Source organism: Gracilinanus agilis, chromosome 2, assembly GCF_016433145.1.
Source record: "Gracilinanus agilis isolate LMUSP501 chromosome 2, AgileGrace, whole genome shotgun sequence".
NCBI classification, from domain to species: Eukaryota; Metazoa; Chordata; class Mammalia; order Didelphimorphia; family Didelphidae; genus Gracilinanus; species Gracilinanus agilis.
Window position 1 is genome coordinate 415,464,273 of NC_058131.1, and position 26,242 is coordinate 415,490,514.

At 38.0% G+C, this 26,242-nt stretch overlaps 1 long non-coding RNA gene across 1 annotated transcript; it reads right to left on the bottom strand.

Annotated features, from left to right (window-relative positions):
• Window positions 1–17,971: 17,971 nt before the first annotated feature.
• Window positions 17,972–24,193, bottom strand: LOC123235678. The gene is made up of 5 exons (XR_006505395.1): window positions 24,118–24,193; window positions 23,346–23,377; window positions 19,909–19,930; window positions 19,584–19,737; window positions 17,972–18,192 (listed from the first exon to the last, which is right to left on the bottom strand). It is a non-coding gene; the product is annotated as an uncharacterized LOC123235678 (long non-coding RNA).
• Between the last annotated feature and the right edge of the window lie 2,049 nt (window positions 24,194–26,242).

Here is a 26,242-nt window from a genome sequence, read left to right on the forward strand (position 1 = left end):
AATATTTACAGTTGCTCTATTTGTGGTGGCAAAGAATTGGATATTGAGGGGGGTATTCATCAATTGGGGAATAGCTGAACAAATTGTGGTATATGATGGTGATGGAATACTATTGTGCTATAAGAAATGATGAACAGGATGATTTCAGAAAGAGCTGGAAAGACCTATGTGAACTGATGCAGAGTGAAATAAGCAGAACCAGGAGAACACTGTACATAGTAACAGCAATATTGTGGAATGATCAACTGTGATAGGCTTAGCTACTATCTGCAATACAATGATCTAGGACAATTCTGAAGGACTTATGACAAAGAATGCTATCCATCCCCAGAGATTCTGTTGGAGTCAGAATGCAGATGAAAACATATGATTTATCACTTGTTTATTTGGGTTCTTATTTGGGGTTTGGGGTTTATATGATACTCTTTTGATGAGAATATCATATGAACAAGAATATCAATGAACAATATGGAAATGTTTTGCATGATAATACATATAAAACCCAGATCAAATTGCTTACCATCTCTGGAAGGGGGAACAAATGGAGGGAGGGAGGCAATTTGGATCTTATAACTTCAGAAAATTTACATGGAAAAGTGTTATTACATGTAATTGGTAAAAAAAAATATCTTTAAAAAAAAACTCTGTAACTAGGATCATTTACCTTCAATAAGCCTTGGTTTTTCCATCTGTAAAACAAAAATGGGATTATAGTGCTCCTACTGCCTACCTTATACAATAACCCATTTTAAACCTCAAGGTGCTATAAAAATAAGTTATATCAATTTAGTTATTATATTTAGTTGATAAACTTTTATTAAGTGCCTACTATGTGCTAAATACTTGGGATAAAAATTATTAAAAGACTCCCTGTCTCAAGGAGCTTACAATCTAATGAGTGAAGACAATGCACAAAAGAAAACTGAAAATGGAAGGGAGAGGAATATATGAGCAGAGGGGTTGATGGAGAAGCCAAAATGAGTGCTAATAAGAAATGAGATGTCAGTCCTATTATGTCTCCACCTTCCAATCAGAAGGGCAAAGAGTATTAATGAGACGTGAATAATAAGACTGATTGGATATTGCGAGATGAAATTTCCCAATGGTGAGTTTACTAGGGGCTTGTGAAGCAGCAAAAAAAAGTTCAAAATGAGTGCTGCCATGTGGGAAAATGAGATGTCTAAGGAGATCCTAGCCCTAACCTTCTTTGATTCTGTGAAATAAATCTTTCACAGGAATGTCTTAGCTAAGACATGGTCTGACCCACTGACACAACCAGTCAGAAATATTTGGATCTTGTAAAAAATTTTAATAGATTTTTATCCATATCTTTTGTTTTTATGTCACCTATAATTTCCCTGGTATCTCTTCTTACTACCTTCCAAACAACCATCCCTTATAACAAAGAGTTAAAATGAAGGGGGGAAAATCAGTAGTCAATCAACATATTGGTAAAAGTCTAATATTATGTTCAATATTCTACATCTATGGAACCACAGCTCTGAAAATGAGCCAAAAGCATATCTTTTCATTGGACCCAAGCCTGATCAATATAATTTTTTATATTTATTTTTCAAAAGTTTTTATTTTTTAAATTTTGTCATTGGAATGTGGAAAGTAGTAGGAAACCTATGTTTGAGTATGTCTTGCCACTAATGACCTTGAGCAAATCATTCAAATTTCCCATGTCTCAAATTCATTCTTTTTTATATTTATTTATTTAAAAATATTTTTCCATAGTAACATGATTCATGTTTTCTCTCTCCCCTCTTCCATCCCTCCCTCCCAGAGCTGACAAGCAATTCCACAGGGTTATACATGCATTATCACTTGATATCTATTTCCATATTATTCATTTTTGTAATAATCTTTTAAAACTACAACCCCAAATCATACACCCATGTATGATAAATCATATGCTTTTCCTTTGTGTTTCTGCTCTCACAGTTCTTTCTTTAGATGTGGATAGCATTCTTTCTCATAAGTTCCACGGGATTGTTCTTGATCATTGCATTGCTATTAGTAGCAGAGTCTATTACTTTTGATCATCCCACTATGCTTCATTGGACATTGTGTCCAACGTTCTACTGGTTCTGCTTATTTCATACCACATTATTTCATGGAGGTCTTTCCAGTTCATATAGAAATCAAACAATTCATTATAATACAATAGTATTCCATCACCATCATATACCACAATTTGTTCAGGCATCCCTCAATCAAGGGACACCCTCTCATTTTCCAATTTTTTGCCACCACAAAGAGCACAGCTATGAATGTTTTTATACAACCATTTTTATTATCTCTTTGGGGTACAAACCTAGTAGTGGTATTGCCAGATCAAAGAGCATATGTTATTTTAAAGCCCTTTGGGCATAATTCCAAATTGCCTTCCAGAATGGTTGGATCAATTCACAACTCTACCAGCAGTCCATTAATGTCCCTTTTTTGCCACATCCTCTCCAATATTTATTATTTTCCTTTACTGTCATATTGGCCAATCTGCTAGTATAAAGTGGTACCTCAGAGTCATTTTGGTTTGCATTTCTCTAATCAGGAAGGATTTAGAACACTTTTTCATGTGATTATTGATAGTTTTAATTTCTTCATCTGAAAACTGCCTATTCATATCCCTTGACCATTTGTCAATTGTGGAATGGCATGATTTCTTGTAAATTTGACATAGTTCCTCATATATTTGGGAAATTAGACCTTTGTCAGAGAATTTTGTTATAAAAAATTTGTTATATGGAAGTCTGCTCCTTCCTTTCTTATTTTGGTTGCACTGGTTTTGTTTGTACAAAACCTTTTTAATATAATATAAAATTATTCATTTTACATCTTGTAATGTTCTCTGTCTCTTCCTTGGTATTCCTTCCTTTCCCATAGATCTGACAGATATACTATTCTATGTGCACCTAATTTATTTATTATTTCACTCTTTATATTTAAGTCATTTACCCATTTTGAATTTATCTTGGTATAGGGTATGAGATATTGATCTAAACCTAATTTTCCCCAGTTTTCCACCTTTCCCAGCAGTTTTTGTCAAACAGTTTTCTTGTCCCAAAAGCTAGGATCTTTGAGTTTATTGAACACTAGCTTGCTGAGGTCATTTATTCCTAGTCTATTCCATTGATCCATGCTTCTATCTCTTAGCTAATACCAAATTGTTTTGATGCTGATCAATATATTTTCACAACATTAAGTTTCAATTGTTTTGTAGTTCTTTACATGTACATCATTGCACTTAGATAATTGCTTTCCCAGTTCAGCTAACTTCATTTTATGTCAATATGTCTCTGTATTCATCATTTCTTATAACACAGTAAGATTCCAATACATTCATGTATCACAATACTCATAATTAGCTAGTTCCTAGTAAGGGAGTCTCTTGGTGAAAGGGTATAGGTGTTTTAGTAATTTTATTTGCATAATTCTATACATTTTCTAAGATGACTCTACCAATTTGCAGTTACACCAACAATGCATTAACATGCCTGTTTTTTTTTACAACCCTTCCAACAATAATTCCTCCCAAATTTTGTTACATTTGCCAATTTGCTGGAAATAAGGTGAAACTGCAGAGTTGTTTTGAACTGTGTTTTTCTTACTTGTAAGTAATTTGGAGCATTCTTTCAAATGGTTTTTAATAGTTTGCAATTGGGAAGTATATTCAGATCCTTTGACTCTCTACTGGGGAATATTTGGTCAAAACCATTGCTATTAATGAATGTAATGAGGGTTTATACTACAGAAGCCTAAAAACCTTTTTAAAAATATTAATAAATAATTGCTTCTTAGTACTCTATTCTCAAGCCCTTCTCCATACTTAAATGAATAAAGGATATTTTGTCAATATATAATCAAATTCCTAAAAAAAAAAATGCCTTCCACATAAATCCTTTCCTTTATGTTGTGTTTTCCCCTACTTAAAACTAAGCTCTTTGAGATGAATGTTTGTTCTTGTTTTATTGTATCTGTATCCTCAGAACTTGGCAAAGTATATGATAAATACTTAATAAATGTTTGCTCATTGTTTACTATTCATTTCTTTCTATTGCCTATCTATCCATCTACTTATGTACCTATATTATCTGTTTACTTTCAGACCACCAGAGAACTTTGGGATTGCTTACAGCCACATGGTAATCTATTGCTGAAAGGGTTTGACATTTTAATATGATTAGAAACATTATGTGTACAGGAGGTGAAATGAGCCAGTCACAGTTAAGGCCACTCTTTCCAATGCACATTATTTCCTTGCTGCAAGCCTGCATGTGGCTCTTGCTGCTGCATATATACTCTGGAAGGCAATGTCACCATCACTCACAGAACTCTGAAACTTTTCAAAACTCTTATGATTACCAACTAAAGGAAAGGAAAGGAAAAGAAATGCAAAGGTAGCGGGGGAGGCAGGCATATAAGGCAGCCCAGTTGGGTCCAGACTCCACACCTGGGCACCTAGAGAGATGCAAGCAAGAAGCTGTCAGCCAGAAACTCTTCTCTTAACAAACATGACATTCCACACTTTGCTTGGAAGTGAGGAGCAGACAACCAAGGGACCATTCAGGGTCTTTTGAATCTTATTAAAAACTCAAGCCCTTTTCAGCAATGAGTCTAAGTCTGAAAAGAGGCAGATACAACAAATTCCATCTCTCTAGTGTTTTAAGGCTTCTACAATATTTTCCTTACAACCTTATGAGTCGATGCTTAATATCATAGGTTGAATTGATACTTAAATTAAGAAATTACAAAATGGTCCCATTTTGAGATCTAATGAGCTCTCTGATTTGAGTTTTGGAATCCAGAAGAATGGAAAATATACTTCATTGAACATGTTTCCCTTTAAGATTTCTCAAACTCACTGAGCTCAGAATGGAGATGTGATCTGAATGCTCTAAAATCACTGACTTGGAGAACTCAATGAGCCTTTAAATACTTTGACTATTTAGAACTTTAAAAGAAAAAAACTAGAAAGGCCTGTTTAGTTATCCAGAAATGAATTCTATATATGAAGCTGAATGTTTAAAAATGTAATAATGGTTAATCACTCACATTTATGTTGTTGGTGCTTTGTCTTTTATGAAGCTATAACCAACAATGTTTTCCATTAAAACTCTTAATAAAAAATTTTTCAGAAAAAACCAGTAAGAGACAATCTTTAAAAAAAAAAATTCAGACCTAGGATTCTGTCAAGAGAAACAAATTACTTATTTCTCTTCCAAAAGTGAATGGAAATTATGGGTATTTCTATGACTATGTATTTATAGTTATTTGTGGGCAAGGACTTGTGGGAGGTGGGATCACCTTATAAACGAGTCATCAAGGAGAAGCTGGGAAAGGGGAAGAGGTTGGCAACCTGATCTGGGGGTCACTTTGCTCCAATAGTCATCCCTTCTCATGATTCTTTAACCACTCTCACCACTATCCCCATCTACCTACAAATATGCCTTGTTTATGTTTTTTTTTGTCACATCTGACCCTTTATGACCCCACTTGGGGTTTTCTCAGCAGAGATACTAGTCTGTCACTTCCTTCTCCAGCTCATTTTACAGAGAAGGAAACTGAGGCAAACAGGCCTAAATGACTTCCTCAGCTTCTACCAGCTAGTGTCTGAGGTCACATTTGAACTCACAAAAATGAGTCTTCCTGACTGCATGTCCAAGACCCCTCACTAAACCACCTAACTGCCCCCTGCCCCCACTCATTTAATATGTCCAGATTTCCCCAAACCTAAAAAAAAGGCTTACCTTGACTCTTCTCCATTCAGTTTTCTCCCAGCTCTCTCATTTCATTCACTCCTAGATTTCTCTACCTTCCTTGCTACTTAGTTGTTTCAGTTGTAACTTTGTGACCCCATTTGGAGCTTTTTTGACAAAGATACTGGAGTATTTGCCATTTCCTTCTCCAGCTCATTTTACAGATGAGGAAACTGAGGCAAATGGGGTTAAGTGACTTGCTAGAATCACACAGCTGGTATCCGAGGGCCACATTTGAACTCAGGTCTTCTCTGTCTGGCCACTGTGTCTTCTCTGCCTTCCACTATTCTCTCCTCAGTCTCACAGTCTAGTTCTGGCCCCACTACTGGGTTCATTGATGTGTTTTCTCAAAGAGCTCCAATGGTTTCCTAATAGTCAAACCCAATAATTGTTTTTCAGTCATCTTCCTTAACCTCTTGCAGTTTTTGTCACTATTGACAGCTTCTTCTGACTAAATATGCTCTGCTCAAACAAGAGAATCCTATGTGCAGTAACAGCAACACCGTGGAATGATAAACTGTGACTAACTTTTTACTCTCAGCAAACAGGACAATTTTGAGGACTTGAGGCAAAGAATGCTATCCACCTCCAAAGGAAGAACTGCTGGGAGTTGGAATACAGAGGAAAGCATGTGATTTTTCACTTGATTATTTGAGTTTTGGTTTGTATAAGGTTATTCACTTACAAAAATGAACAACATGGAAATATGTTTTGCATGATAATACATGTATAACAGAAAAAATGAATGCAAGTAAATAAATATACTGTGCTCAAAAAGTGGAAAATGAGGGGTTGTCCCTTGATTGGGGAATGGCTGAACAAATTGTGGTTTATGATGGTCATGGAATACTATTGTGCTATGAGGAATGATGAACTGCTTGATTTCTATATAAATTGGAAAGATCTCCATGAACTGATGCAGAGTGAAATATGCAAAACTAGGAGAACATTGTACACAGTATGAAACATTGTGGGATGATCAAATGTAACAGACTCTGCTACTAATAGCAATGCAATGATCCAGGACAATCCCGAGGGACTTATGAGAAAGAAAGCTATCTGCATCAAGAGAAAGAACTGTGAGAGTAAAAATGCAGAAGAAAAACATATGATTTATCACTTGTTCATAAGGGTATATGATCTGGGATTCTGGTTTTAAGATTATTATGAAAATGAAAAAAATTTGAGTGATAATACATGTATAACACAGGGAATTGCTTGTCGACTCCAGGAAGGGGAGGTAAAAGGGGAGGGAGAGAATCATGGAAATTAATTACGGAAATTGATCATGGAAAAATACTTTTTAGAAAAGAAAAAGAAAAAAACATGCTCTGCTCTCCTTCCTTGGCTTCAGAAACTCCTCACTTCTAGTTCTCCTCCCTTTCTAACCACTCTTCTCTGTCTTCTTTCTTTGAGTTTCAAGGGCCTCCCATTCCCTTCATGTGGGGTTTCCCAGAGGTTCTCTCTCTGGCCCTTTGTCCAGGCTTTCCCCAATGCTTGGAGTGTCTTCCCTCCTCTCCTACCTGTTTGAGAATGCAAAGTTTCTTTCAAAATTCAATTTAAATACTGCCTCCCACATAAGTATTTTGTAATCCTCCCCACAGCTAGCTTCTCACTCAAATTATTTTGTATTTACTTCATACCTAGTTATGAGTGTGCATATTATTTTGCCTAAGAAAATGTAAATTCCTTGAGAAAAGAGGTTTCAATTTTGTTTTTCTATTCCCAGGCTGTGTTGAAATATTTGTCATTTAATGGTGCTTATAATTTGATATGGCAGCAAAGTAGCTACAATAGAGCACCAGACCTGGAGTTAGCAAGACTTGAGTTTAAATCCAGCCTCAGACACTTACTAGACCTTGGGCAAGTCATTTCACCTTATTTGCCTCCGTTTCCTCATCTATAAAGTGAACTGGAGAAGAAAATGGCAAATTACTACAGTATCTTTGCCAAGAAAACCCCAAATTGGGGTCAGAGTTGGATACAACTGAAATGACTAAATAACAACCAAAGACTGATCGCCCTCTTCTCTTTTCTCTGTGCTCTCTCCCTGAACAATCTCATTGACTCTCCCAGCTTCCACTGCCATCCAATTAGATATCCTCTTCAGAAAGTCAGACCCACACTTACCATTCCCTACAGGTCACTTCCACTTGGATAGACCATAAGCATCTCAAACTCAACATGTCCAAGACCTAGTTTATGATCTTTCTGCCTAAATTTTTCATCCCTTTGTCTTTACCTTTATTGTCTAAAGAATCACCAGTCACTTAGAACAATGGGATTTCTTTCCCTCCTCTCTCTCCCTCTTTCTTTCTCTCTGTCCAATTATACCACAATCATCTGCTCAGATTCATATAATCTTTCTTATTGATTCCGCTCCCCCAAAAGAATCTGATAAGAAAAATCAGATGGTAGGTACCAGGATTGACAATATATAACATTTCACAGTATTGATTACCTTTGACTCCTCTCCCTTACCTTTTATATATTATTAGTTATATATGATTATTATTTTATATTATAAATAGTGTTTATATATATTATTATATATAAATAAAGGCAGCTAGATGGCACAGTGGATAGAGTACTGGGCCTGGAGTCAGGAAGATTCATCTTCCTAAGTTCAAATTTGGCCTCAGACGTTTACTAGTTGTGTGATCCTGGGCAAGTCACTTAACTGTTTGCTTCTGTTTCCTCATGTATAAAATAAACTAGAGAAGGAAATGGCAAACCCTTCCTGTATCTTTTCCAAATGGGGTCACAAAGAGTCAGACAACTGAACAACAATAACAAAAGTCACCAAGTCTTGCTAATAACGTCACCTCCGCACCATCTCTTGCTTCTGTTCTCATAATGGCCTATTTACTGCAATAGTCTCATTAAAGATTTTACTTCCTCCATACCTTATCTCCTATAACAAAACCCACTGCTAAAATTGACTTTGTTAGACATAGACCCGAATGCATCCCTCCTCTGCTCAAAAGTCTTCAGATGTTTGTCTTCTCATCAACTATCAATGTCAAATACAAACTCCTTTTCTTGACTTTCCCCGTCTTGCACCATCTGAGCCTCCCGACTTCTACACTCTGACCAAAGTAGGTATTCTCTCCACCTTGACCACATGATGACCTCTCCTGCCTCTAAAGCTTTGCTCACTCTGTTCCCTATGCCTGGATTGTCTTTCCCCCATGTGGGAGCCCTATTCATCCTTTAAAGCCTGCCTTACATGCCAAAAAGACTTGTTCTTCTATATCGAGTGGTATCAAACCCAAACAGAAAAAGAGGCCATGGGGCAAAAAAAGGGGATGGCTCAGTGGACAGAGAGCCAGGCCTGGAGATGGCTGGCCATAGAGAGTTCCTAGTTGCGTGACCCTAGATAAGTCACTTAATTCCAATTACCTAGACTTTTATCATTCTTCCCTGATATTTAGTATTCCAGGCAGAAGGTAAGGGTTTATTTATTTGTTTGTTTTTTAAAGAAAAAGGGGCCACTAAACAGCACATAAGGACACTTTTTGGATTGAATATGGGCTTCATTTTAAAATTAAATATTACCTTGGTTTTTACATTTATTTATTAAAATATTTCCCAATTACACTTTAATCTAGTTCAGTCAACACTGAGAAGTGTTGTAGGCCATGTGCAATTTGCAGGCTATCTGACACCTTTGCTTTATATCACTGTGATAATGTTTGCTGCCATTCCAGTTCCTGCTTGGGTCAAGGACTCCTTTGCCTGGTCCAGGAGCTCAGGATTCTTGAGGAACCCATCCTGGGGAATCCAAGAGGTTTGGTTCATGAACTCCTCCATCATTCCATCACAAATACTTCAGCTCCCATCTTGGTCCCAGAAATGCTCATTTTGCTCCGTTGGCTGCCACTTCTGGAGCCATGTGGTTCCATCCTCTCCTGGGGCCACGTAGTTCCCTCATGCACGTGGTTCCCTGGAGGGGCCGTAGAACCACAAGGTCACAAAGTTTCCCTGCAGCAAGAGCCTGGTGGTCGCCATCTGAGTGCTGCTTCCTCCTCTCCAGCCCGCCTTTCAAAGGCTAAATCCGAAGACTTATCTTGGTTGTGTATTGGCCTTAATTCAGTCATCCTTAATAAAATAACTAATACATAAAGATTTTATCCACATTTACCTTTTCAAAGGAATCTCACAGAAAATCCAGAATACCCTCTGTGCTCAAATTGTCCTCAATTGGGTGCTGTAACTGCCTGAGGTATTTATGCTATAATATCATCTATTACAATGATCTTTCCTATCTTAATTCCCTACCAGAATGTAAGCTCTGCCAGTCTTGTCTCTACTTTGTATGTGGATCTTTTATTAGTTTATTAGTTTTTGTTAGGATTTGTTAGACATAACATAGAAATCCTGTAGGAAAATAAAACAGTTTACTAAAACATGAACAAGGTCAGTAGCAAGAGAATCAACTACCAAAACATTCTCTGCACCCAAACACAAAGAGAAGCAGATGTGAGCCTCCAGAAGTTGCTAAATCTCCCTTAGCCTGACTCCCCAGGCAAAGCAGATAGCAGTGAGTCACCTTGGACTCACAAATCCTAGAGGAGGCTACTTTGTCTTTGTCCCAGGGCAGAAGGAGGATTAGCTAACAGTTGTGGTATTGAGGCAGCAAGGTAGCTCAGTGGATTGAGAGCCAGGCCTAGAGATGGGAGGTCCTTGGTTCAAATCTGGTCTCAGACACTTCCTAGCTGTGTAACCTTGGACAAGTCACTTGACCCCCGCTGCCTAACTCTTACCACTCTTCTGCCTTGTAGCCAATACACAGTATGCATTTTAAGACAGAAAGTAAGAGTTTAAAAAGAAAAACAGTCGTTCTCGGGTCATCTTCAGTAGCTAGAGAGGACACAGAAGATTCTGGACAAAATTAATACAGTTCAAATACAGCCCTGAGTCTTGATGCTAACATGTTTTCCCTCCCCTCCTTATGAGCCCTATTTATAAGAGCCTCCTTACCCAATTAGAGTGCACACCAAGGACATCACCAGGCATGCAAGATCGTGAGAAGCTTCCTCTGATCCAGACCTCATGTGTCATAGGCATACCCCCCTCATAACCTTCCCCTAGTAAAAATTTGCTGAGCCTGGACATTTTCCCATATGCATTAAGTACAAAGGATCATAGACCTAGAGTTGTAATGGACGTTACAGCCTATCTAGTTTAATCTTCCTTTTATAGATGAGAAAAGTGAGGCCCACAGAGGTGAAGTGAATCGCCTAAAACCACACAAGAGCTGGGGCCAGACATCAGAAACTTTTATTAACTGGTGTAGAGCAGAGAAAGAGTTAATGCACAGAATCCATGCTGATACACAGAACATGACAAGACATGACTGTTTCATGCAGAAGACTAGACACCTGGGCCATATCACAAAACACAGACTATACAACATACAGCAGCTGCGGATTGCAGACCAGATACATGTTGCGTGTTTTACCACAGAGAGGATATACCAGGGTTGCATAAAGTAAATAAAATTGAGATCCTATGCAATATCACATGACAAGATTACACACAAAATAAAGATGCTGTACTCAACATTGATGAGTATCATTTGGACAGCCTCCTCTTACTCTCATTCTCTTATTCTCAGGGGACATCACAAAGCCCGTTTACATGAAAAGCCTTTGTGGCAATCCTCTGTTCAGTCTTCGTTCGGCCTCAAACACTTACTGTGTGTGACTTTGGGTGAGTCATTTAACCTCCGAGTGCCTCAGTTTCCTCAATGGTAAAAATGGGATAACAACAGCACCAATCTTCCTTCTAGGATTGCTGTGAGGATCAAATATGTGTTAAAAGTGCTTAGCACAGTACCTAGCACAAAGTAGGCACTATTTAAACGTTTACTCCCTTTCCCAACCATCAGGTATTACTCTTATCATCCAAATTTTGATATGGATCTTCTCCATGAGGGTCATTGTCTGGCTGCAACTGTCCATCTGGGACCAAAGGACAGGTCTTACTCAGAACTAGCTTGGCTGACTCTCCTTTGCTCCTAGCTTCCTGGCAGTCAAAACTGAGTTCCAAGGCTGTATGAACATAAATAGAATATCCAGAAGGATGAAAGTGGTTCTTCTCCGGTCCTCTAACCTTGTCAGACCATATCTGGGCACTGTGCTCAGTTCTGAGTGCCATGTTGTAGGCAGGACATTGACAAACTAGAGAGCACACAGAGAGGGATGCCCAGGATGGCCAGAACACTCAACAGTATTCCAGGGAAAGGTCATTTAAAGAAGCAAGGGCTATTTAGTCTGAAATTTTCAGTCAGAGTCATTCTTTTTCAAAATCTGGTGAAACCTAAGGACGCCTTCTCGGGAAGTCTTTAAAACAAAATACATATAAAATAAAATATATAGTATTAGAAAAAGAAACCAAAGTGGGGCAGCTAGATGCCTCAGTAGAGTTGGATAGCCAGGTGGTCCTAGGTACAAATCTGTCCTCAGATTTGTCTCCTCCTTGCTGCGTGACCCTGGACAAGTCAACTTAACTCCAACTGGCCTAGCTCTTACTGCTCTTCTGCCTTGGCACCAATGGATTCTAAGACAGAAGGTAAGGGTTAAAAAAAAAAAAGTTGGTGATAATAAAGATGTATTTTCCCCTCAAATCCACAGACTAGGTGGCACAATGGAGCCAGGTTTGGAGTTGGGAGAGACTGGTTTCAAGTTTGACCTCAGACACTTCCTAGCTGTGTGACTCTTGGCAAGTCACTTAACCCATTTACCTCTTATAGTTCTTACTAAGTTTACTACTTCATAAAGTAATGGTTTAAAAAAACAAACAAACCTCTGACTTAGAGGCCTTGGCCCCAGAAGATAGGACTAGAGCAGTGGTTCCCAAACTTTTTTGGCCTACCGCCCCCTTTCCAGGAAAAATGTTACTTAGCGCCCCCTGTCACCTACTATCACTGCCCCCTTACAGTTATTCACCACCCCCAAATGCACCTGTGGCCATCACCGCTCCTCCTGGATCACTGCAGCACCCACCAGGGGGCGGTGGCACCCACTTTGGGAATCACTGGACTACAGCAATCAGAGGGGACTTCAGCTCAATATATGAAGAAAAAATTTCTAGTCATTCAAGATGACCAAAAGTGGAATACCTTGCTAAGGGTTATTCTGCAAAGAATTTTACATTTTTTATATGTATATGTGTGTACATACACATATATTTATGCACACACACACACACACATATATATATATATATAATATTATACCTGCCAAGTAGGTCCTGGAGGTTTCTCAGAAATCACATCTCTAGTTTGCACCCCTACCTACTTGGATTTCCCCTGGGAACATGAGATTTTGGTTCATGTCTTTATCTTCACAATAAAAAGACAAACCTCTCTCAATTTCCATGAAAATATTCAGGCTTGTATAACATCAGTTATGGAATAGGTTTTATTTAAGCCTCTTACTTCACTCCAACCCCTCAAAAAAAAGGAAAGCAGAAAGAACTTGTACTCAAACCCATAATTTTAGGGGGCAGAAGGTGGGGATGAGTGCTGGGTCTCCCTATCTTGCTCGGGCTCTTGGAACGGCAGTCACACATGGGGCAGTCCCAATGCCAATCAGCACAAAGCTATGCCATACTCCATTTCTGCCCCTCTTTAGGGCAGTCTGGTTTCCCTTTCCTCCTCATGGCTCATCATCTTTGATTTTATGCTTAATATGGACATTCACTCTCAAGCCTATACTTTTATTTAATTGAAAATTCTTTTTTAAGCAAAAATCTGCTGTCTCTCCTTCCTTCTTCCTCTAACCCTAATCACAAGTTTTCATACTGGCAGTGTCAAAAAAATGTCTCAATTTGAATTCCTGAGTTCATCATTTCTCTATCAGGAAGTGAGTAGCATATTTAGTCATGAATCCTTTAGAATCATGGTTAGCCAATGCATTGGTCAGAGTTATCACATTATTCAAAGTTGTCTTATGTTATTTTTGGTTTTGTTCCCGTGGTTCTGTTTATTTCACTCTGCATCAGGGCATTCAAGTCTACTCAGGTTCTCTGAAATCATCCCCTTTGTCACTTCTTATAGCATAAGAGCATTCCATTCCATCCATATACCATAACTTGTTCAGCCATTCCCCACTTTTTGAGCACCTCAATTTTCAATTTTTTGCCACTGCAAAAAGAGTTGCTATAAATATGTCTGTACATATGGGAAACCCACAAATTGTTACGGCAGTCCTCCTCCCTCTCTATTGGGCCTCTACCTCCCCCAGGCTTTTTGTTACATACCAAATGTAACAAGCTTTTATTAATCCTTCTGTGGCAATTTCTTTACAGAGAGATGTGAGATGCAAGGTGTTGGTGTGTGTTCTAAGGTGAGAGAAACACCTCTCCAAACACTCTCTGATGAACGGATCTCCCTCCCTCTCCAGCTCTGAGCTGGTTACTTTACTTTTTACCTTATTGATTCTCTCACAAACCTGTTCAAAAGCAGTAAAGTTCCTCATAAATGACCTCATAAATTTCCACCAAAAAAAGAAACTATCTCATGAACTCCAAGCTCCTATCTCAGCTGAAAGACTAAGAAACAAACAAGGAAAGTCTTTTTTGCCCATAAACTTTTTCTCTTCTGTCAGTATGAAGCAACTAGATTAGATAAACATGCTACTGGCTCTATAATTTACTTACAGTAGCAAATATCACCAAGAGACAAAGGAACATTTTAACAGTGTATCAGCTGTGAGAAAAGTCCCAACAAGCAACACTACAACCAGTGACTCCTCCATGGAACCCTAGAAGACTGGAATCATGGTGCAACAATTCAGTTCTCTCAAGATAGTTCAAGTTTCTAGAATTCTCAAGATGTTTCCTGTAAACAGTAAGAATTAAACTCAATTCTCTCAGAATGTCTCCTCAAATTCTCTGAAAAGGGATAGTTAACTCTCACAATCAGAGACTTTTTCACCCCCATGACAAAAAACTCTCTCAAGCTCCTCAGGAATCTCCCTCCATGCGTGCCTCTTACAGGCTTTTCTTAAGTTAGCTCTCACTTGACTGCCTGCCTGCCTGCCTGCCTGTCTGTCTGTCTGTCTGTCTGTGTGTCTCTGTCTCTCTCAAAGCATTATAATAATATCCCAAATTTTTGTGAGATGGGCTACTGAAGGAAGGGTTTCACATACCCAAATAGGACTTATGCCAAATGAGTTTAAAAGTCCAAGGTTAAGGCAGAGCAGTGGATCAGGAACCAGGTTAACAGTTGTGTACAAGATGTCCTAAAAGCCTAAGCTTTATTTTACTTTTTTAAACCTTTGGTAACAACTTTAAGACAAAAGGGAAAAGGCTAGGCAATTGAGGTTAAGTGACTTGCCCAAGTTTGCACAGCTGGGAAGTATCGGATGCCACATTTGAACCCAGGTCTTCCTGACTCCAGTTCTGACTCTATCTACTGTGCCACCCTAAGTTTTATTCTTTTTTTTTTTTTAAAGCTGTTAAAGACTTACTGGGACACCCTATATAACAACCCAGGTCATGGCCTTCCAAATGCCTACAAATGGAAGTAGATGAAATATATTAAAGAGACAGTTAGTGGGTTGACTTGTTTGGAATAAGGAGAGAGCTAATACCTGAACAAGCTTTCCTGGCCATCGAACTACTATAGCAGGGGTCGGCAACCTTTTTGGCCGTGAGAGCCATAAACACCACATTTTTTAAAATGTAATTTCGTGAGAGCTGTACAGTGCTCACAGTGTGCGTTCCTGTAACAGCACCTGAAAAAAATTGACTTTATGGCTCCTGCAGAAAGAGCCATACGTTGCCAACCCCTGTACTATAGGATAAACCCAACTACTACCCCAACCCCACCCGTTTGAGATAGCAGGATACAGTGAAGAAAGCACTAGACCTAGAGTTAGGTAGACTGAGGTCTGAATCTCAATTACAACAAATAATATGACTGTAGCCAACTCATTTCACTTCTCATAACATCAGTTTCCTTCTCTGTGAAATGGGAATAATAATTCTCATACTATATTCCTCAAAGTTACTGTGAGCAAACTATTTTATAAAACTGAAAATGCTTTTAAAATGGGAATGATTATTATACGACAATGTAACCCTTGTGGAAGAGTCTCTCAGAGGTACTTGATTATCTTGGCCATACATACCTGTATCCATCCTGCCTTCCCAGGGAACTTAGGGAAATTTCTTCATAGAACTCCCTCTTAGGATATTGGAATTGGCTCCCTATTATTGTAAACTCATGGTTCAAAATATTATATAGAAGAGGAACAACAATCTCAGTGGATTGAAAGCCAAGCCTACAGATAGGAGGTCCTGGGTTCAAACCTGGCCTCTGACATGTCCTAGCTGTATGACCCTGGGCAAGTCACTTAACCCCCTTTGCCCAGAATTTATCCCTCTTCTTCCTTGTAACCAATACACAGTATTGATTCTAAGATAGAAAGTAAGGGTTTAAAATAAGTATTATAAAAGAAATCTTTATGAAAAAGAGTAAAACAAATGCAATGAAAAAATATCAATCCACAGTCACTTTCATATGCAAATACCAGAGTTTCTCCCACAGGGGCATCCCCCATTGCTCTCACAGAAGCACCAAATCTCAGACTAAGAAATGACCTTGGATATCATCTAGTTCTAGTTCATGCTGTACTTAAAATTCCCCAACTAGTGGCCATCCAGTTCTGCCTGAAGACTTCTGGTGAGGGGGAGCCCATTACCTCTTCCCAGGCGAGTAGAAGTCATTCTAAGGGTTAATAGTTTCTCCTCACAGCCCACTTTAATCTGTTTCTTTTTTCAAGCAAAACAAATTTAATCCATCTTCTACTTGCAAATATTAAAACATTTAGAGGCAGTTTTCATTCTCCCTTCCCCAGACTTCTCTTTTTCAGACTAAATTTTCAGTCCTTTCCATCAGTCCTCAAATAACATGAATTCATGACCTTTCACCATCCTGGTTATCCTCTTCTTGAGAGTTACCCCCGCTTATCAGTATCTTTTCTAAAATATGGTCTCCAGAGCAAAATACAATATTGTCCAACCGGATCAGAATATTGTGGGGCTACCAACTCCCTCATTATGGACTCCATGTCCCTCAATAGAATATAAACTGAATTAGGGTGTTGGTTTGGATTTGGTTTTTTTGTGGGGGAAGGGGATTGCCAAGATCTGGAGACAGCAGTGATCTTGTAAGTTCTATATATTGACTCATATAGAACTTACAAGATCACTACTGTCTCCAGATCTTTTTTTTAGACCAATTGCTAGTCTAGTTTATAATTATGAATTTGTTTTTCAATACAAATATAAAATTTTATATTTATCCTTATGAAATTGTATCTGAGTAGATTTGGCCCATGCAATATGTTATGTTAGCTATCCTTCCTGGCTTTGTCTTGGCTGCAAATTTGATAAGAATGTAACTGGTGAAAATATTAAACAGTTCAGGGCCAAGCATGGATCCCTGAAGTGCTCCTCTGGAGACCTCCTTCATAGAGAAATTAATGACTATTCTTTGGGTTCAACCATTATAAATTCACTTACCTGTAATATCATACAGCCCACATCTTTCCATCTTGACCCCAAGGATAGCATGATTCTATCAAATGTTTTATTAAAATTTAGTTAGACTATCTACATTGTTCCCTCAATCAACCAGTCCAGTAACTGGCCAAAAAAATGAGATTAGCTTGCCACAATTTGCTCTTGATGAAGGCACATTAATTGGTTCATGTCTACACAGGCCAACAATGGTATATGTACAAGGCAATTGACCAAGTCATTAAAAAATTATTCACATTTTTCCATCCAATGATCTCAGATGGCTTTAAAGGATTCAAGCCAAGGTGAACATTTTTACATTCTTTTTTCTGGTTCTTCCCCATTATATAACCATTGAGTAGGTTAGCAAAAGGATCATGGTTCCTTATAGATTTAAAATAATAGAGAAGGGTAGGTAGCTTAGTGAATAGAGAGCTAGATCTAAAGATGGGAGATCCTAGGTCTTAACTGTATGACCCATGACAAGTCACTTAACTCCAATTGCTTAGCCCTTACAGCTCTTCTGCCTTGGAACCAATACTTAGTACCAATTCTAAAGCAGAAGGTAAGGGTTTGTTTTTTTTTAAATAAAATAAAATAATAGCCACCAAACTGTAAGAAAAGGTTTTAATTCACCAAAGTTCTTTCAGCATGGTCAGTGGATAAACATTTCTGCCTTCTTTGGGTCAGTGCTGACTCCTTACTGAGATATTGTAAAGTCCAGGGACATGGCAGAACGTCTGCAGAAATGGCACCTGTCAATTGGATGTTTCAGACCAACTTCCTCTATACAATACAACACTATCTTCAGTCCTTCTTAATGTTTTTCCACATATAACCCCTGAACACTCTGCCAAGCACCTTGCTGACTGCCTGGACTCTTCTCTTCTCTTCTCTGTAGAAAAATAAGGCAATTTTATGATAGGTCAGGGAGGTGCTGCAACAGACCTGTGAGCAACAGGAACAAATAACAGGAATCTAGGGCAGCAGCTGCCACTGCTGGCATTGAATTGGTGATCAAGAAGCCAAGGACGGAACTTACTCAGACCTACAGCCTGACTCCCAAGACCTCTCCCCTTCCCAGAGTAGACAGCGCTGAAGAAGGAGGCCAGGGTAGGGAAGGTTATGTGTTAATGACCTAGCAGCACCTGGAAGCCAGGACCTACCTGGTCATCTTGCCTGCCACCTACCTGCCCTGTCACTGACTGTAGTGTCCCCTCCCAGGCTTTGACCTCTTGGGGACAGGCTCCTCTCCTGACATCAGGGGAGATGGAAACATACTAACTTTTAACTGGAGTCTTTGCATAAGTGGTATGGGATTGAGGGAAAAAAAAGCAGCTGTATGGTTTAGTGAAGGCAGGCAGTGAAGTATTTCTGTTTGGGGCTATGGAGCTTTGTAAGGCATCTAGCATGGACAAGGCCCTCCATGGCTCTGGTTGTCCCGCTCTCCCAACTCCCACTACTGACCTCCTTAGCTACCTCTCTAAGTCTCAAGTAAAATCTTTTACTAGAAGCCTTCTGTATGCCTCTTAATTCCAGGGCCTTCCCTCTATTATTTCTTTTTTCCCCCTTCTATCATTTGCTTTGTATATATTTGTATATTGTCTCCATTAGATTTTAAGTTCCTTGAGAGCAGAGATTAGCTTTTGCTCCCTTTTTGTATCCCCAACCCTTAGCACAGTGCCTGGCACATAGTAGGTGCTTAATAAATGTTGGTTGATTGATCTTTTTCAGCTATGATTGCCACTTAAACAAAGTATTAAAATAAAAAGAGAACAGACCTTTGGATCACTCTTTCATAAAGTGTTAAATGAATATTCTAAAAAATAATGAAGCATATTCCATCATACAATTCAGCTAAAAAACTTTTAGTGAGATCAAAAAGAAGTTTTATACTATTCATAAAAATAAAAATGATTTTAAATAGTTTATTTCATCTTTTTCTCAATTATGTTTTTATTTCCATTTTGTGTTTTTATTTATAGAATATATTACTATGGTAGCAAAATATAATTTATATATTAAAATGAATACATAATATACTGCATATATAAACATGGATGCATATATATGTATATGTGTGCACAAGCATATATACTGTGTACATGTGTGTATGTATGTATATACACACACTTCTCTATATTTTTTACATATGCACATGTATATATATGTATGTATGTCTGAGGTGGGTGTGTATGAATACTCAAAATTATTTATTGATAGGGGTGCATAATGCAAAGAGTTTGGAGACCACTCCTCTAAGGTAAAGTGGAACAAGTTGAATACCTTTTCTTCCACGGCATCCTTTCAGGTGGAAGGCAGTTATTATATTCTTACTGAATCTTCTCTTTCAGGCTAAACATCTTCAGCAACTTCAGATAATCCTTGCATATCACTTCTTACCCTGGTTGTTCTTCTTCTAGAAAGATGATGCCTAGAGCTGAACATAAATTTCCAGATGTGGAATGACCAGTGAAACCAATTATTACTAAAAAATAGTTACTGTTTGTGGTATATAGTAGGATGAATGCTCAACCTGAACTCAGCATATCTAGAGTCAAATCTTCATTCTAGAAACCACTAGTTTGTGACTCTGGGCAAATTATTTTACCTCTCAGCCTCAGTTTCCTCATCTGTAAAAAAAAAAAAAATGTTGATACTTTTCACAGGTTCTTTTGCTTTTTAGAAAATTTTTCTTTCTTTTTTATTATGAACCGAAATATAGAGAAACATGAATATTTAAATAAATAACAGGCAAAAAAAGAACTGCATGAGAAACTATGAAACGACATGTGAAATTTCTATAATGTACGGCTTTTAAAGTGTATATTAGGGGCAGCTGGGTAGCTCAGTGGATTGAGAGTCAGGCCTAGAGATGGGAAGTCCTAGGTTCAAATCTGGCCTCAGACACTTCCCAGCCGTGTGACCCTGGGCAAGTCACTTGACCCCCATTGCCTAGCCCTTACCACTCTTCTGCCTTGAAGCCAATACACAGTATTGACTCCAAGATGGAAGGTAAGGGTTTCTAAAAAATAAATAAATAAAGTGTGTATTAAATTCAACATTAAGAAGCAGCTAGGTGACACAGTGAATAGGGCGCTGAGTCTGGAGTCAGAAAGGGTCAAATTTGGTTCATATTTGACCTCAGACACTTACTAGCTTTGTGACCATTTCACCTTTGCTTGAATAATACTAGAGAAGGATATGGCAAACTACTCTAGTATCTTTGTCAAGAAAACCCTATAGACCCATGTTGGCGAACCTAGGCATGTGCACCAGATGAGGCTGCTCTCTTTCCCCTCTCCACGTGTGCCTGAGGACATTCCTCTCATCACCTGCCCCTCTACCCAGCAGCCCAATGGGAGCGCTTCCTCCCTCCCCTGTCTTGAGTAAGGTGGGATTGCAGTTTGGGCATTCGGTCTCTAAAAGGTTCACCATCACTGTCATGAAGAGTTGGCCACAATGGAAGAACAAAATTTAACATTATAGTAACAAAATTGCCCTGCCTGTCTGTATCTTCTTCTGTCCTTCCCTCTGTTCTCCTCCATGCATTTAAAAAAAATGTTTATTGATGTCATTTTAAAAAATCACTTTTTTTGTCATTGCCACCAAAGTCTTTCTCCTTGTGACAAATAAACAAAGTTAAGCAAGCCAAACCCACACATTGCTATTTCTATAAATGTACATCTCTTTCTGTACTTTTTGTCCAATACCTCTCTGCCAAAAGGTGGGCAACACGACTTATCAGAAGTCTTTGAGGATCCTGATTAGTCATTATTGATTCAGAGCCTCAAAATCTTTCAAAGTTGTTTTCCTTTACACTGTGGTTATTATAGACATTGCTTTCCTAGTTCTACTCACTTCACTCTACACCAGTTCATTCAGATCCTCATGGGTTTCTCTTACTCTTTTAGATTCATTATTTCTTATGGTTTTATAATATTCCATTATATTCATATACCATAATTTTTTCATACATTCTCCAAATGATGGATACCTCCTTTGGGGGAGGGGGACTGCTAGAGATATTACAGACAGAGGTCCTTTTCTCTGTTTTTGAACTCTCTGGGGTATATGCATACTAGACGTACTAGTGGATATATCCAAACCAAACTGGTCCAGCTATTCTGGAAAATGTTGAAAATTAATATTGAATTGTGAAATAATTTTCCCTTGAGTCATCAGAGTTTGATTCTAAGTTGGGTTCAGTTTCTCCCAAGGCTATCAAACTGGGTATGGATCTTTTGTCTTTTGTTATAGATACAAGGATTAAGGGCAAGGCTGGTCAGCCATGGTGAAACCTTGACCCAGGTGAAAGGCTAAGTGGGCTAAGCAACCATATTGGACTCACTTAAAATATAGTGGTTGGGCCATAGCGTAGAATGTGCTGGCATCTTTCAGGTCTTAGTAAAGACCCAACCCTCTTGTGATGAAGCAACGAGGGAGGAATTGAGGTCTCTAAGTCTACCTCCTGTCTCAAAATATCCACCAATGGAGACTAGCAGGGGAAGTCCTTCTGTTGAGCTATCAATCAGAAAGAGGACACAACTTCCTTTAAAGCGAGAAACAGAACTAACTTGCACTTTTTTTGCTTAGGAGGTCAGTGAAAGATACATTATTTGTTTATTAACCATGTTATCCCCAAAGAAATGGCCTCATATTCTTTATTAGTTAAAAATCCAACTACTACAAAAGAAAACTGGAGATACCACTAGTAGGTCTGTACCCCTAAAGGCATCAAAGGAAGACAGAAAAAGACTCATTTGTATAAAAATATTTAGAGGAACTCTTTTTGTGGTGGCAAAGAATTGGAAATTGAAGGAATTTCCCCATTAATTGAGGAATGGTAGGGTAAGTTATAGTATATAAATAAATGATAGAAATCTATTATACTGTATGAAATGATGAAAGGGATTATTTTGGAGAAACCTGGTTAGACTCTTATGAACTGAAGCAGAGCAAAAAGAACAGAACCAGAACAATTTATATAACCACAATATTGTAAGGAGAAACAACTTTGAAAGATTCAGGAATTGTGATCAATGCTATGACCAATAACAATTTCAAAGGACTCATGATGAAACATATTGGTAGACTCAGAGTTCAAATGTTGTTGTTGTTGTTCAATCGGTTCAGTCACATCTGACTCTGTAACCTTATTCAGGGTTTCCTTGGAAGGATAGGAGTTATTTGTCATTTCCTTCTCCAGCTCATTTTCTGGATGAGGAAAATGAGGAAAACAGGCTTAAGTGATTTGCCTAGGACCAGGAGAATAATGTATACAATAACAGAAATATTATACAATGACCAGCTGTGGATAGAGGTCCTGGGTTCAAATCTGACCTTAGACACTTCCTAGCAATGTGATCCTAGCAATTTTCTCCTTATGTCACCTTGTCAAATCTGGCTGGTACAAGATGGAGCCTTAGAAGAACTCAATTTGCATTTTTAATGAGTGTTTATTCATGCTGGTAACTAGAATTTCTTCTTTTAACAACTGTCTATTCATATTCCTTGTCTTTTTTTCTATTAAGGACTTTCTATCAGATCTTTTTGAGAAGATATTCAAATAAGCTAAGACACTATTGAAATATGAATTATCCATCATTCTAGATCCTACATTCATGAAGTTTAATATCTATTAATTTCCTTCCCAGTTAAACACAAAAACTATCATCTTCATCAAGAAGATGTTATTCCAGTGCTTCACATATGATAATAAGAGGCTCCTACCAAGTGTTGGGGGCACCTAGGTGGAGGCATGTTTGTTAAGAGCCCTGAACTTGGAGTTAGAAAGGAATGAGTTCTAATCTACTAAAAGCCACTGGGCAAGTCATTTTATCTTTCTTGGCCACAAGCTCTGCATCTATCAAATGGAAATTGATAGCATCCACCCCACAGGGTTGTTGTGAGTCTCAAATAAGATAGCTATGGTTGTTGTTATGTTATTATCAAAAATCACAGTGGTCAGAAAGGTTTTTCTGGTACCAACATTTGTAAACTCTCATACTTGTACAGAGATTTACAAATCGCAAAATGAATACCCACCTTTTCACTTGATCCCCATCCACAGTGACCCTCTGAAAAAGAAAGGACAGAAGTAATATCTCTGTCTTTTACAAAGAAGAAATTAAGATCCAGAAAAGGGAAGTCATTGTCCAAGCAAAGTCACAAAGCTAAAGGAGTCGAGTCAGAACCAGGACTGGAGCCTCTTGACTGCTGGTCCATATATGACTTGGCCCCTTCTGGGTTAAATAAGGCTCCCTCCCAGAGTTTGCAACCTGAGGACTGCCCAGGGAAAATGGGTGGGAAGAGAGCAGCAAGAGACGAGGGACAGGAAATTGGGGATAGTGTCATTACTAGACATGGCCACAAGGTGGAGGAAGCATACCACAAAGCAGCAACCTGCTCCAAGGCTGAAAAAAATAGCCTGGTTTGAAAATAACCATTCCCTTTCCTGTGCTATCCCAAAGTCTCTCTACTGCTCTTCAACTTGTTGGGCTACAGCTGTGTCTCCCTGCAGACTGAAAAAGGCACAAAAGCCCTGCCAAATGGTGACTTCCCATCTCTCTGGATATGTTACACCCCACCTACCAGAAATCCTAAGTGTAAAATCCTAAAAAATCCTAAAAAAAAAGATAAAGGTATCAACAGAATCAGAACACCCAAGTGCTTGTCCTACTTCTGCTACAGACACTGTGTGTCTTTTGGAAAGACATCTCCCCCCACCCCCCTGCCCCATCTAAGTTCTACAAGCCATTAGGGTGTCAATGACTTTCAGCAAAAGTCATGAAGTTCTCTGGCCTTCATGATGACATACCTGGTTAATCATTCACTAATTACATCTGTTCTTTGGAGGATCATTTGTGTGTCAACAGTGGTCTTCTTCTAAAACCTAAGATGGGAAAATAAATAAAATCTAAGATGGTTTTTCCTTCCTAGTATGCCAGAGAAATAATACCAACTGTATACTTATTTCTTTATAAGGAAAGGAAAGGAAAGGCATCCTATTTTTAGATCCTGGGACTTTCAGATCTTCCCTCTGAAAGGAGGGACAACCTAGGACTAAATTGGCTGATCTCTTGCTCAAACCTCACTTTCTCGGTGGATTGATCCTTTACCTCAAACAACAAAGAAAACATGGGTTCCAAATGGTTTTTACTACGTATAATCAGGACTTTGCTGCACATGCCCTAAAATGAAAGAATTTATGTGGGAGATGGCAGGGATCTGCCTCTGGTAAAAGAAATTCCGCTTATTTGGAATTATGCCCAAAGGGCTTTAAAACTGCATGCTCTTTGATCCAGCTACTAGGTTTGTATACCAAAGAGATTTTTTTTTTTTAAATGGGGCTTATGAGAAAGAATGCTCTCCACATCTAGAAAAAGAAATGTGGGAGTAGAAATCCAGAAGTAAACATATAATTTATCACTTGCTTATATGGGCATATGATTTGGGGTTTTGCTTTTAAAAAATTACTATAAAAATGAATAATACGGAAATGGGTTTTGAGTGATTTTATATATATATACATATATATAACCCAGTGGAATTGCTTGTCAACTCTGGGAAGGGGGAAGGGAACAGGATAGGGAAACAAGAAGAATCCCGTATCCATGGGAAATTTTTTAAAAAATAAAACCTAAAAAAAAAAAAAGACATTCTGCTTTCCCCTAAACCACATGGGAAGGGTGCCATCTCTCACAAAAGTACCTCCATAATAAGTGATCTTGATAGGCACAACAAAGCCTCTCTTAGATGTAAATATCATTGAGATATATGGTGTGGTTTTAAAAGGAAACATCATAAACTAACTAGAGGGACAAGGGAGAAAATACCTTTCATAATTATGGAAAGGGAAAGAGCTCATGACCAAACAAAGGAGAGAGAGAATCAAAAAGGGTAAAACGGACAATTGAATAAAATTTAAAAGTTTTTGCACAAATAAAATTAATAAGGTTAAAATTAGAAGGCAAAAAATTGAGGGAAAATTTTTATATTAAGGTTCCCTGACAGAAGTCTCCTAAGAGATATAAGAAACTGATTTAAATTTTAAAGAATAAGCACCATTCCCCAATAGAGAAATGGTCAAAAGAAATGAACAAGCAGTTTTCAAAGAAAGAAATAAAAGCTATAGTCACATAAAAATAAATTCTAAATTATTATAGAAATATAAATTAAAACTGCTTTGAAGTTCTACCTCATACCACTCAGATTGAGAAAGATGACTTAAAAAAAGAAAATGGGAAATGTTAGAAGGGCTTTAGCACTCTTGATGGAGTTATGAATTGATCCAACCATTCTGGGAAAAAATTGAGAATTTATGTCCTAAGTCGCTAAACTATGTTCTGCTACTATACTTATTCCAAAAGAGATCAAAGGAAGAAGAAAAGGATATATTTTTTAAAAACTATTTATAATAGCTCTTTTTGTTTTAGCAAAGAACTGGAAATAAGGTGGTACCCATCAATTGGAGAAAGAATGAACAAATTATGCCACATGAATATAGTGGAGTTATTGTACTTTAAGAAATGAAGGGCACAATTTCTGACAAACTTGGGAAGATAAGTGAACTGATGTAATGTGAAGTGAACCAAACCAGAAAAATTTATACAAAAGCAACATTTTAAGAACAAGCAACTTTGAAAAAGAAGTATTCTGGTCATTGTTATAAGCAACAACAATTCTAGAGAGCAAATAGTGATGCATGCTTCACTGATAGAAAGGTGATGAATTCAAGATGCAAAATGAGACATACATTTTTGGACTCAACTAATTTTGCTTGATAATGCATATTTGTAACAAGAGTTTTTCTTTTCTTTTCTTTTTCATTAGTCAGGGAGATAAGGTTGGAGGGGAAGTAATAAGGCTGCCCTCAAAAGAAGAAAGAAAAAGAAATAAGGGTCATGGAGTATTTTTTTGTTGTTGCATAAAAGAGAACAGAA